Raw genomic sequence first — 12,740 nt, 5'->3', positions numbered from 1 at the left:
AATCAGCCTTAGAATTTCAGGAGGAATATATACACCTATGTGAGATCCTAAGTCCCACTTCCAACAGAAGGCTCAAAATGCATTTTCCAGGGTGGCATTAGTAACTATATCCATATGCCACCATATATGAGAAAGAGAAATTGTAATCTCCTTTGACAGGTACATTTGTGCAGGTGTATACTGGAATATGTATTCCCATGTATATAGACACACACACAAAAAAAGGCCTGGCTTTTCACACAAACATGTACACTCAGTAAGCTTTTTATTTATTTTCTGGTTTTTGTTTTCATTTTTATTTAAATAATTTATTCAGATTACATTCCACTTGTTATCCCCTCACTTGCATCTTCCCGTTCCCCCTCCCTCCCTCTTTCACCCTATTCCCCTCCCCTAGGCCTGTGACAGAAGGGGACCTCCTCCCTCACCATATGGTCACAGCCTATCAGGTCTCATCTGGATAGCCTGCTTACCCTCCCTCCCCCAGAGTTCATGTCAAAGTCAGTCCCCATTCTCTACAACTGTGGAGAATGTGCTGTCCATTTGCTTCAGTAAGCCTTTTAAGTAATCACTATCATTTTATAAGACTTCTGATTATGAGAGCGGGTGATAGCTATACATGCACAAAATCAACTTTAAAAATTCCCTCTGTGTTTTCATTTGACTATCACTATTCAAAGAAATTCTATCCACTGATGGATCTTAAGAAGCCACCAAACTTTCTTCTTTTCTAACTTAAAATCAAAGAATAAATCGCATAAATGTGGAGGGCTTACCTGATGTTGCCCAGCCAGTTAGACACAGAAGACAGCCTCTAACTCCAAGCTTCCTGACTAACATCTTGATGGCCCACTCCCAACCCGTGGCATTATAGATGCTGTCCAACTTCCATCCAATGCTCCTAGGAGGTTCATTCTCCCCAGATAAGGTTGTCATCTCTATGCCATTTGGCATGCACTCCCAGTGGACAGGATACTATTACCCTGTGTTCAAACTTATTTCCACCGTGCTTTCTTCTCCATCCTTGGGACTTGGAGTCTGGAAACCTTGCTACCCAGAGTCCCTGACCAGCTGCTTCTGAAAAATGCTTGCTGGAGAGTAGAAAACATAAGGCATGGAGAATCTGTGTTCCTCCCAGCTTGGCCAACAACCATGGGGAATTGGATGTAACTGCAGGCTCTGGCAATATTGCTGAGGGTTTCACTATCCAGCCTGGGAGCCTGCGGGCTCCTGCTGACAGAGGAGGATAATGACTCAATGACAGTAACGTCTGCCTGCTGCGCAGCTCAGGCTCTGTCAGCACATGTGCATACATTTGCAAGCTGCAAACCCACTGTCAGTGTATCCTCCCATTACTCCAACCTATGTGTGGCCAAGTGCCAATCCTCATCCTCATCTATTCAAAATCTCTGGAGTTTTATCTTTTCATTCCTAAATACTGAATGGTATTTTCCAGAAAAAAAACCCTCTCTAATTTAATATATTGTAAGTTATAAAAATGAATTTTATTTACTGGCTCTTGAGTAGAAGGTCAAAGAGTCTATCTCAGACTAAGTTCTTTTTAATAGGCTGAAAGAAAACATCCCTTAAAGTAGATGAAGTTCCTTCAAAATAACATACAAAATAAGATATTTTTTTTGATTCATGGGTCTTTCACTCACACCTGGAACAATTATGATGGAAATTGCTTTCTGTGTCTACAAAACAAGTGACCAGCAAAGAAAAAAAATAGGTACCCGAAGAGAAGTTAATGATCAACTGCCACACCTGTGAAGATCTTAAGACGGACAAAGGGGAGTGAAGGAAATGTTTTCTAGCTTATTCTGCAATCACTTGACAGTGAGCCCAGGAAAGAGCTGTCCATTTGTGTAGAAGGCCTTTGTGTGGAATCAGGAATGAAGGGTGGAGGTATAATTCTGCTGTGTTTGCCCATGGAACAGATTTTGTGTGATGTGTAAACTTCTTGTTGTGAGTATATACACTTGAGTATGTAGCTGCAGGTGTGGACAAATGAATGAAGAGGCCAGAGGTCAATGTCTGGCATCTTAGATCACTCTCCATCATTGTTTTTTGAGAGAGGGTCTCACCAGTTCTATGAGGTGGGCTGGCAATTAGCTTCAGAGATCTGCCTGTCTCTGCCCTGACAGCCATGCATAGCTTTTATCTTTTTCTTTTTTCATTCTGGAGATTCAGACTCAGGTCCATGTACTTTAGTGGCAGAAACTTGATTGACCAAGCCATCTCCCCATTAGGTGGGATTCTGAAATTGTACCAAAATGAATCATAAGGTTAAGATGGAGAGGAATGCAGTGTCCAAACAACTCTTAATCAGGGGTTGTAAGGAGCATGTCTATCAAATCACATGGCAGTAATATCCACTTAGGGGGCATCTACCTTCTAAGTACAGAATCACCTCCATCAGGACTGGAGACTTTTCCAAGGTAAGGCTGCAGATCTTAGCAAGATCACAGCTTTGAAATGACACATGCTTTGATGCTATTGCTTTTTTTGCATTGTTTTGTGTTTGGAGGAAAAAATAACAACAACAACAACAACCTTTAAGAAATCTAATTATATGTTTGAGTTATAGACTGGTTTTTTAACAACAACAACAAAAATTAACAAAAAGGGGACTCATTAAGAGTCTTTTGTCTCCAAAACAAGTGTGTTTTCATAAGCCATAGAGCAAGCAAATTCTAATTGCTGGCTTCATTATACAGAAAGTCTACATGTAACAATCAGAAGCCTTATTACACATACATAATTGAGTTTCATTGCAACTTATGAAAACATAAACTCTCTTAAACACACTTGCAGAAAATGTCGCATCATCAAATCAACACTTTTATTATACAAAAGTAATTGTGTTTAAAGACACAAAACATATGTTACTTATACAAAAAAATGAGTTGTACTATGATTCAGAAGTCTAAATTTTGAGTCGGAGAGCAATATTTTCTTTGTGAATGTGGGGAAGGAAAAGGCAAATTATAAACTTTTCTAATGAGAACTAAACAAGCTTGCCTAGAATTCTACTCTAGAAATCTTGAACTCTTAAATCCTTCTTGCTGGTCAGCTCATCCATAAGGCTCATTCCTGATGCACCTTGTTCCTTCTAGATGGGTTCCTCATGCAGAATCTCAGCATTTCCCTTCTCATTTGAATTCTTTCTCATCTGTCCAATGGAGCATCACATGAATGCCCCTCCTATAGCACCTGTAGATTCTTTACTCCTTTCTGTAGAGTCATTATCTCCTTTTTATACTTATCCCTCCCTAAAGCTACTCTGAATCACTAATTTCTGCCTCTGGGCTGATGATCCCACATAAACAATCTTGTCCTACTCTGTCTCATTAAAACACAGTAAGATCTTGTATCTTCTCTAGTGAAGCCCTTGGTCTTTTCTAGAACCTCACTTTCACGTGGTACTATGTATAATTTGCACAGTTCAAAGGCAAAAATAAATAAAAATTATAAGTTGTCTTATGCAAATAGCAAAGGGAAAGTACATATGCTTTCCCCATCTATTTTTATTTTTTATTCAATATCTTGTCCCTCTGAATATATGGACCTAAATCTTTGACGGTATAAGAAGAAGCCTGGCCTGACCCTACATGTTGAAAGAAGGCCTGTGTTAGGAAGACAGGTGAGTCTGTTCCTTCTAAAAAATCTATATGAGGTATGTGTTCTTGGTACATATTCAACAACAAATGGAATCCAAGCCAAAGAATGAATTAGATAGAAAATAGCCACAAAGATGTAATACTTGGAGTTCTAATGGCCACTGCTGTTCTTCTAGAGTGTACGTTCTTGCTGTTGTTTTCCCCTTCTCAAGAAGACATCTGCTTGCCTGACTTCTAAGCCTATTGCTTGAGTACAGGCATCTCTTCAACATGTCTGCTAACTTTCACACATTAATTTCTGACTCTGTCATATTGTATCGTATAAACCTCAACATTGAAGTATCAGGGTTTCATTAAAGTGCTGACCCCTGAATTTTCCACCTTGATTAATAGTATTAATATTTGAAGTGGATCTTCCATCTGCTTGTTCCAAAGTCTTCAGGGACTCTAGAAGTTTTCAGGATGAAGTTGGAAATTTTTCTACAAATCACACATGACTCTCCATGATCTGGTCCCTATCTACTGATAGAAATTTCTTCATTGTATTCTGAGAAAATCCTTCAGCGAGACCAACTTCTAGAGACATCCCAATATGTGATACAGTGTTATCCATCTCAACAAATAACTACCTACCAAGTGTCTGTCTGTGCCATGCTCCACTCAGGATTCTTTGGACTAAGCATGTGAAGATAACCTAAAAGATTTTCATTCCTGAGCTTTCAACCACTGCAGGATGACAGGTGGACCAAAAAAAAGTATAACTATAATGATTTGTACAATGAACAATAATAGAGATTTAAAAAGCAAAAGAAAAGAGAGTGATGGAATTTGTGGAAAATCTTATGGTGTACAACACAATAACATTCACATTGGGAAAGGAACATTTGATCAGAGACCTGAAAGAGTTGAAGGAGAGAGGCACTTAGATCTCTCAAAAAACATTTTAAAAATGATACTGCAAAGCCCTTTAGCAAGAAGTGGAACTCAAGAAAAGCGGGCTGTCACCAGAGCAACACGGACTTAGTAACAAAGAGACAGCAGACACAACTATGAAGGATTAAAGCAAAGGCAGATAAGATCTTGAGGCATTGAAAGTTTGGCATTACTGTGAGTGAAACGGAGAGTGCTTGTAAGGAACAGCTTATTATAATTTATATATTTGAGAAGGACCACTCCAGTCTCTGTCCACTAGAATGAACCAAGCCATGTGCAGTAAAGATTGGAAACAAGGACACAAATGACTACTGCAGCGATCCAGACAAGAGACCATGTGGACAAAGGAGCTAAATATGAACAAAGCACATTAGGTACATGTATGAAAATGCCATCATGAAACCCATTATGTCCTGCAGCTCTTTTATCCTGATAAGATAAATAATTTTATAAAGTGAGAAAGGAAGAAAAATGATCGTAGTAATAAAGTTTATAAACAGCGGTCCAAAAATCAGCACATGGCATTTCAAGGATCTAGGCTACTCTTCCCATGTATTTCTGTTTTATTTTTTTTTCTAATCTGACCTTCTAAATATTCTCTTGGAAGTCTAAATCTTATACTTTTGAATGAATCTGAAGCTCCTTTTCATAGCTCTCCTCTGAACTTTCATAACATTACAGCCATTTCATTTCTAGAGCACTTAACCTGTCTACACCAAAATCGCTGATGTTATTATTTGTCTCCCCTCCAGAATGTTGGCACTTCTAGGCCAGCCTGCTCTATGCTTTTTTATATGCTCAAAATTGTGTTTTTATAACTGCTGGGTGAAAGTCATGGTTGGATGAGTGGCAGCTGTACACAGAATAGATCAGACTGTCTCTATACAGAAATCACAACCATCCCACATACATGGAATTTAGGCAATGGTAAGGCAAAAGTAATCATTGATACAAAATCCATGCTGATGGGGAGAGATAGCAAGGCAAATACTACCTTTCCCTCTGCCATCAAGTTAGGAAAAATCATGAGGCTCATTTGGTACATCAAAGCACTTTTACAAAAGGTTGACCTTGACCTGAACTCTTTTTATAGTCAAGAGGTGATTTCTCAATGTCAGTAGTAAGAAATGGAGTAAGGCATGCATGATACACATTGGATAAGAGAGGCTGGCAGTAATTTATTAGGCAAATGGCTCCCAGCTTTGGGACAGGAATATAAGACTACTATTTAGGGCTATAGAGGGCTTACATTCAGGAACAAGGTGAGTAAAAAGTGGCTGTAAGAAGCACTTTTATTATCATAAAAAGGAGGGATAGTCTCTGGTTTCTACAGGTGGATATAACTGGTTGACTTGAGTGATGCCTTAGGTGGCCCATCAGGTGGAGATGGGGTAGGGAGTAGTAGGTCTTGCTGATAAAGAAACCAGGTGGATACAGCATTCCTACTGAGAGATGGTCACATCTAATGAAAGCAAGAGAGTTCATGATTAGGCCTTTGGGTTTTGCAAGATCCACAGTTGTAAAAGGAGAATTAATAATATTTAAAAATAATTTTGGGCCCTGAATTTCAGATCTGAGACTAAAGGAAGAATGGGATATAAAACAACCAAATTAAAAATGGTTTGTGTCCTAGGTCCAGGATCCAGAATACAGATAATGAGTAAAGCCCGCCTGGTATGGTAATACAGATAATAATTTGGTCCATGGTTCCAGTACATACATTGACTGAGCCAATTCTGTATTCCTGGGGAATATTGAGCAAAGGTAAGCTAGCAACAGAATAGTTGTGAGACTCTAGCTGAGTGGCTGACACAGACCTACCTGAAGAGAACCCATTATGAAGCTTAATAACATGTTTAGTACAATATTCTTAGAAAAGTTGAAACTGCCTCCACCAGGGAAACCTTAATACCATTGCTTCTTCGTCTCCTGAATAATGAACAGTGAAGAGTGACTTCTCCCATTTTCAAGTGTCCTGAAACAAGCCAATGCTACATACTTATTCTTGCCTTTAATTTTTCCAAGTTCCCTTCCTCAAGTTCTTCTTCCTTCAGAAAAGTTTTCAAAAGCACTAATGCTCACAGTGATGGATTCTGCAATTACTCTTCCATTGTAAGAAGAAAACTCACTGGGTATGAACAAAATGCCAATACTGTGTTGAGTTGATACAAAGAGAAATGTAAGAAAAACCTTGTTTTTTAGAGGACTACATGTCTGCAAAGCTGAGCACATTCTTAAGTTAGACACAGTAATCAAGTTTGAAACACACAGCAGAGCATAAATGGTAAGGAGAGAATACTATCCCAAAGTAGTATTTTCAAATGTAACTTGGGAGAGGCCAACAGGATCTATCTTTTTGTCTGTTATTCTTCCTTAGATGTGAAATGAAAAACATTCATCGTCTTCTACTTTTCTATAACTAATACCTAACATAATTTCTTAGATTGCCAGCTGATTTAGTGCACAATTAACTGATATAGAGATGTTTGCTTGCCCCTTTGGAATCTCTCAAATATACCTATTTCTGCTCTCTCATATCAGTAAATTTCAAATTAACTCATCTTAAAGGGTCTTATCACCCTTGGGAAATTTAGTATTACTAACTTAATATCTTACCTCCTCATGCTGAGAGGTAGGTATTATTGCTGTCATAATTAAGACCATATTAATTAGATTTTCCCAATCACCTGGATTTCATCAGACTGCACCACTAGTGCTTGGGGAGCTATGTTATAGGATATGAAAGGCATGGCAAAAGTCTTTCTGACCCCAGCACATAGCTGGACTCCAACAGTGGCTCACATTAGCTAACACTCTAGTCAGATAATATAACTCTCCCCCAGACAGCAGCCTTTTTTTAGTATTTGGAAATCTCTGGTATACATGGGCTTAAGCTAGTCAGTATGTGAGGAATTTGGGGTCTGATTGAAAATCTTTTCAAGAGCATTTCCTGTGCAGCAAATGTTCTGGGCACTATGGAGCTGCAACACTGGCCATGCTCAGTCTCCTCCTTCAGGTGACTGTGGCAGGTCTGTGGTGACTTGCGCATGGAGTATACCTGTGAAGCAAGAGCACATAGCTGCAGGACTATTATAAGGAGTTGGGGGCTGGAGAGATGGCTCAGCAGTTAAGAGCACTGACTGTTCTTCCCGAGGTCCTGAGTTCAATTCCCAGCAACTAACATGGTGGCTCAGAACCATCTATAATGTAATCTGATACCCTCTTCTGGTATACAGGTGTATATGTAGGCAGAGCACTGTGTACATAGTAATAAATAAATAAACCTTAAAAAAAAAATAAGGGGTTGGGTAAGAAGAGTTCAGATCCAGCCTAGGTTGTGGCAGTAAGGCAAGATATGACCTTTGATACTGCTTAAAGATTTGCCCTGACTTTGATGCCCTATAACGCACTTTGGAATCCCTCAGGTCTAAGAGACTTCCAGAATGATGCCTGAGGACATCAATGAAGAGAAGACCAAGAGGACTTGAGATGAATATCTTCCAAAGAGGAGTTGGCAAAAGAATCATTGGATGTGAAACTTCAAAATGAATAAAAGATAAAAGACGGCCTCCAAAGAGAAGAGGGGATTTTGAAAGAGTAAATTGTAGATGATATGGCATGTGGTGAAACCATGAAAAGAGACTACCATTAACATGCTATGGGTAATTTTTATCAGAAGTAGCCCTTTGTATGTGACTTTTGGAGCACCAACCTTCAGAATTTTATAAATGCTGACTTATGAGTAAAACTGATATAATCACAGACACACTTGATTTCCTGTGATTCTACTGCATATTTGCTCATTCTTACTGAAGATGAGAGGGCATGTTCTGGAAGAGCAGCAAAGCATTGAACCCTAGATATTGGTCCCATGTCTAAGGCTTGCTTCAAATCCCATAGACTCTTCACAAATGTGACAGTCTTGCTCATGCCCGGCCTTTCCTGTGACTAAGGTCACAAATAATCTCTAAGGGGAAACTAACTGTAGTTCTTACTCATTGCCCTTGGGAAATCGTGTTGTGTTTTATTTTTCAGGGATGAATGTATGCCAGGTGCAAAAAAAACACAAAAAAACAAAAAAACTATTCTGTGAGTATCTCTTCTACCTGTTACCCTCAGGGTACACAGACTTCTCTTTTCTAGGCCTGACAATAAGCATTTGGCTCCCCACTTCACAGGAGGAAAAGGAGAGCCTATGAGCTGAATAACTGGCCCAAGGCCACAGCTAGGAAATATTGGGCTAGGACTTAAGCTCTGCAAACAGAACTAGCACTCAAGGTACAAAGTTTCTGTTGCTGAGTCTTCTCCTAAACAGACCTGAGAGGGGATGGCTCACTTTACCCTCATCTTGGCCCTACTTGCAATGTGGATTGGCTCCCAAAACTCATTCTCCCTCTTATGCCACACACACACACACACACACACACACCTGAACACTCACACATGCATCCACACTCACACATAAATGCACGCACACACTTATGGGACTTCTTGGGGAGTCCAAGCGCCTGCTACACACCAGGCTGGGGAAGGTGGAAGAGGAGCCGGAATGAGGGTGGAGTCTTCATTATGCTGGTCCAACTTGGAGTCTCATGGGGGCAGCAGGGGAAGCCTTCTCCAAGGATTCTTGTATTACAGCTTTCTTAGTTCAAGCTTTCCCAGTGAAACAGCAGCTCTGAGACAATTTTTGATGAACTATCTTGTGCACTTTATTTGTGGTGAACAAGGGCTATATGAACCTTGGAGAGTAGGAAGTGGTTTCCAGGGTGGGTGCACATTGTGGGCTTGAGCTGAGATGGTGGTGATCTTTTATTTGCATGGAGAGGAGCTCCAGCTGCTAGGCTACCTGACTACCTATTGCACACACTCCCTGCACCAAGACATGCAGGCACAGGACAGGGAGGGAGCGATCCTTACTCCTACTGGTCTCAAGATTAGATTTTCAAGGTTTGGACCTGTCTCAACCTCACTCTAGCTCCATTCCAATTTCGTAGGTGGAACAGTCTATGTCCCACACACATTCAGACATGCTTATTCTATTCTGTCTTGTCACAATTATATGAACCCCTTAGGAGCCCATAAGGAAGTTAGGTTGAGAAAGTTAATTCCTCAATGCATGTTAACCAAAAATCTCACATCATTCCCAAACAGTGCCTACTGGGAAAATAAAGATGGCTAAGTCACTGTCAATCATAACTGCTCCCGGATGTGCTCATAGCACTCACAGTCCCATGTGATGCAATCCTTGAAGAAGCTAGAAGGAAATATTGGAGCAGAAGCTCTGGAAACATCAAAGTATCAAAATGTCTGTCACAGGAGCTGGGTTCACTACTGCCCCCTTCCCAGACACCTAGTAGTCCCTTTAGCTTGCACCCAGAGGAGGGATGCTATTTCATCAGGATAGTCTTCAGTGATTCAGAGCAGTCGCTGAGACTCAGCCCAGATCCACTACATAAAGAAACACAGCTTAAACACTTGGAACACCAAAAAAAAAGAGACGCATGCCAAAAAAGATGTTGTGGATATTAGATGTATCAGTGAGGCCATAAAGCCAGCACAGAGGGGCTACATTAAAGAGTTACTGAGAACTTGTTCATGCAGCGTTAAGCCTCTGTTGACAATGCTGAAAGCCAACTTTCTGCTGCACACCAAGACTTGGACCGCACAAAATGTATCAGCTTACTCTCACGTGAGACCCATGGCTGTACCGAAGGCTGGTGGCATCAGTTCACAGTGCTGACTTAGGATTGATATAAGAGTCAGCATTAGTCATAGTTGCTGTTATCCTAACAGAACATCGTATTCTCAGTGGCTTTGGATGAAGAAATCATGGAGCAAATACAAAGACCAACATATCAAGTATGTAAAATTGAGCAGTGCACATTATACAGAAATCTGTATGCCTCAACTCTACCTGTCACCTGTCTATTAAACCTTGCCCCAGCTCTCCTGCACACATAAACAGCTTTTTCCTCCATTACCATTGCCTGAAATTCCATCTTACACTTATAAGAATGGCTAAGATCAAAAACTCAAGTGATCACACATGTTGGCAAGGATATGGAGAAAGGGGAACATGCCTCTTTTTCCCTCTCACATTCCCATTCCATGTTTATACCTCTCCTGAGCCTGGGTATCCAAGAGCCAGCTATAAGCTAGTTATCTTTAAAGGAAATCAATCCACATTGTGTGTCCATGAATATAGATGGAAAGCTTCATTGCAATGAAAATGTACACATTCCTTAGGGGACATTCATTATAAAGTAAATCCAAAAGTGTCTCAGAGATCATCCAAACCTATAAGAACATATAATAAAATGAACCATAGTAAGGCTTGGAGTTTGAATCCAGCTAGAAGTGGGCCCTGTTTTGAACGTCTACTTCAGAGACCTTAGAAAACACGAGAGCATTATGTGTGCTTACAATTTCCCTTTTAAATTCACCAGGAAATGCTTAAAGCTGGTAAACACTTTCAGCAAAAGCTGGGTACAAAATTAATTCACAAAAATCAGTATCCCCTTCATATATAAATGACAAACCATTTAAAAAGAAATCAGGAAAACATCTTTCACAATAGCATCAAATAATATAAAATAACTTGGAGTACCTCTAACCAAGCAAGATAAAGACTTGTAGATAAAAAGTGCAAGTCACTGAAGAAAGAAACTGAAGAAGACATCGGAAGATGGAAAGATCTCCTATGCTAGTGGATTGACAGAATTAATATAGGAAAAATGGTCATTTTACCAAAAAGCAACATACAGATTTGCAATCTTCCTCAAAATTCCAACATAATTTTCCACAGATCTTGACAGGAAAATTATCAGTTTCATATGCAAACAGACACACACACACACACACAGAGAGAGAGAGGGGGGGGGGAAAGAATAGCTACAACAATCTTGAATAATAAAAGAACAGCTAGAAATGTCACCATCCCAGATTTCAAGTTGTACTACAAAGCTATAGTAATAAACCTATGGAATTGGCAAAACCCAAAACAAAACAATAACAAAAACAAAAAACAAACAAAAAGCCCAGACACATTGATCAATGAAATATAACTGAAAACATAAATATAAATCCACATGGCAATGGACGTCTGAAAAAGAGAGAATCGTCAACAAATGATACTGGCCAAACTTGATGGCTGCTTGTAAAAGAAACAAAATACAGTCATACTCATAACCCTGCACAAAACCCAATAGATCAAAGACCTTAAGATAAAATCAGATACACTTAACCTGGTAGAAAAGAAAGAGGGCTTGCCTTGAACTCATTGACACAAGAAAAGATTTTCAGAACAGAACACCATTATAACAGGCACTAAGATCAACAATTGATAAATGGGACCTCAGGAAACTGAGAAGCTTCTACAGACCAAAGGACACTGTAATTTGGACAAATCATCATCATACAGAATGCAAAAAAAAATTTACCAACTCAACTTTTGATACAGGGCTAATATCCAAAATATATAAAGAACTTGAGAAACTATAGCAGGCTACCAAGAAGAGACTTGATACCCTATGAGCATATACAGGGGGAGGAAGTCCCCCTCAGTCACAATCATAGGGAAGGGGAGTAAGGGGAAAATGGGAGGGAGGGAGGAATGGGAGGATACAAGGGATGGGATAACCATTGAGATGTAATATGAATAAATTAATAAAATAATTTTTAAAAGGAGGAAAAAAAAGATTAAAAATGTGATGCAGATCTAACCAGATAATTCTCATTAGAAAACTTAAATGGCTGGGAAACACTTAAAGAAATGTTCATCATCCTTAGTCATCAGGAAAATGTAAAATTATTTTAAGATTTCATCTTATACATGTAAGAATGGCTAAAAGCCAAGTAACATCTCATGCTGATGAGGAGGCAAAGTAAAGGGAACACTCATACAATGCTGATGGGAGTGCAAACTCACACAACCACTATGACAGTCCGTGTGGCAGTTCTTCATAAAGATTTATATCAATATACTTCAAGATCCAGCTATACTACTATTGGGCACATATTCAAAGGGTACTTCATCCTACAGAAGAGATACTTATTCAATCATGTTCATTGCTGCTCTATTCATAACAGCCAGAATTTGGAAATAATCTAAATGTCTCTCAAAAGGAGAATGGATAAAATAGGATGTGATATTTTTACAAAGGAGTATTACTCAGCCATTAAAAG

The sequence above is a fragment of the Acomys russatus genome, chromosome 20, assembly GCF_903995435.1.
Source record: "Acomys russatus chromosome 20, mAcoRus1.1, whole genome shotgun sequence".
Classification (NCBI taxonomy): domain Eukaryota; kingdom Metazoa; phylum Chordata; class Mammalia; order Rodentia; family Muridae; genus Acomys; species Acomys russatus.
The sequence above is the reverse complement of the archived record's forward strand: the minus strand, read 5'-3'. Positions refer to the sequence as shown.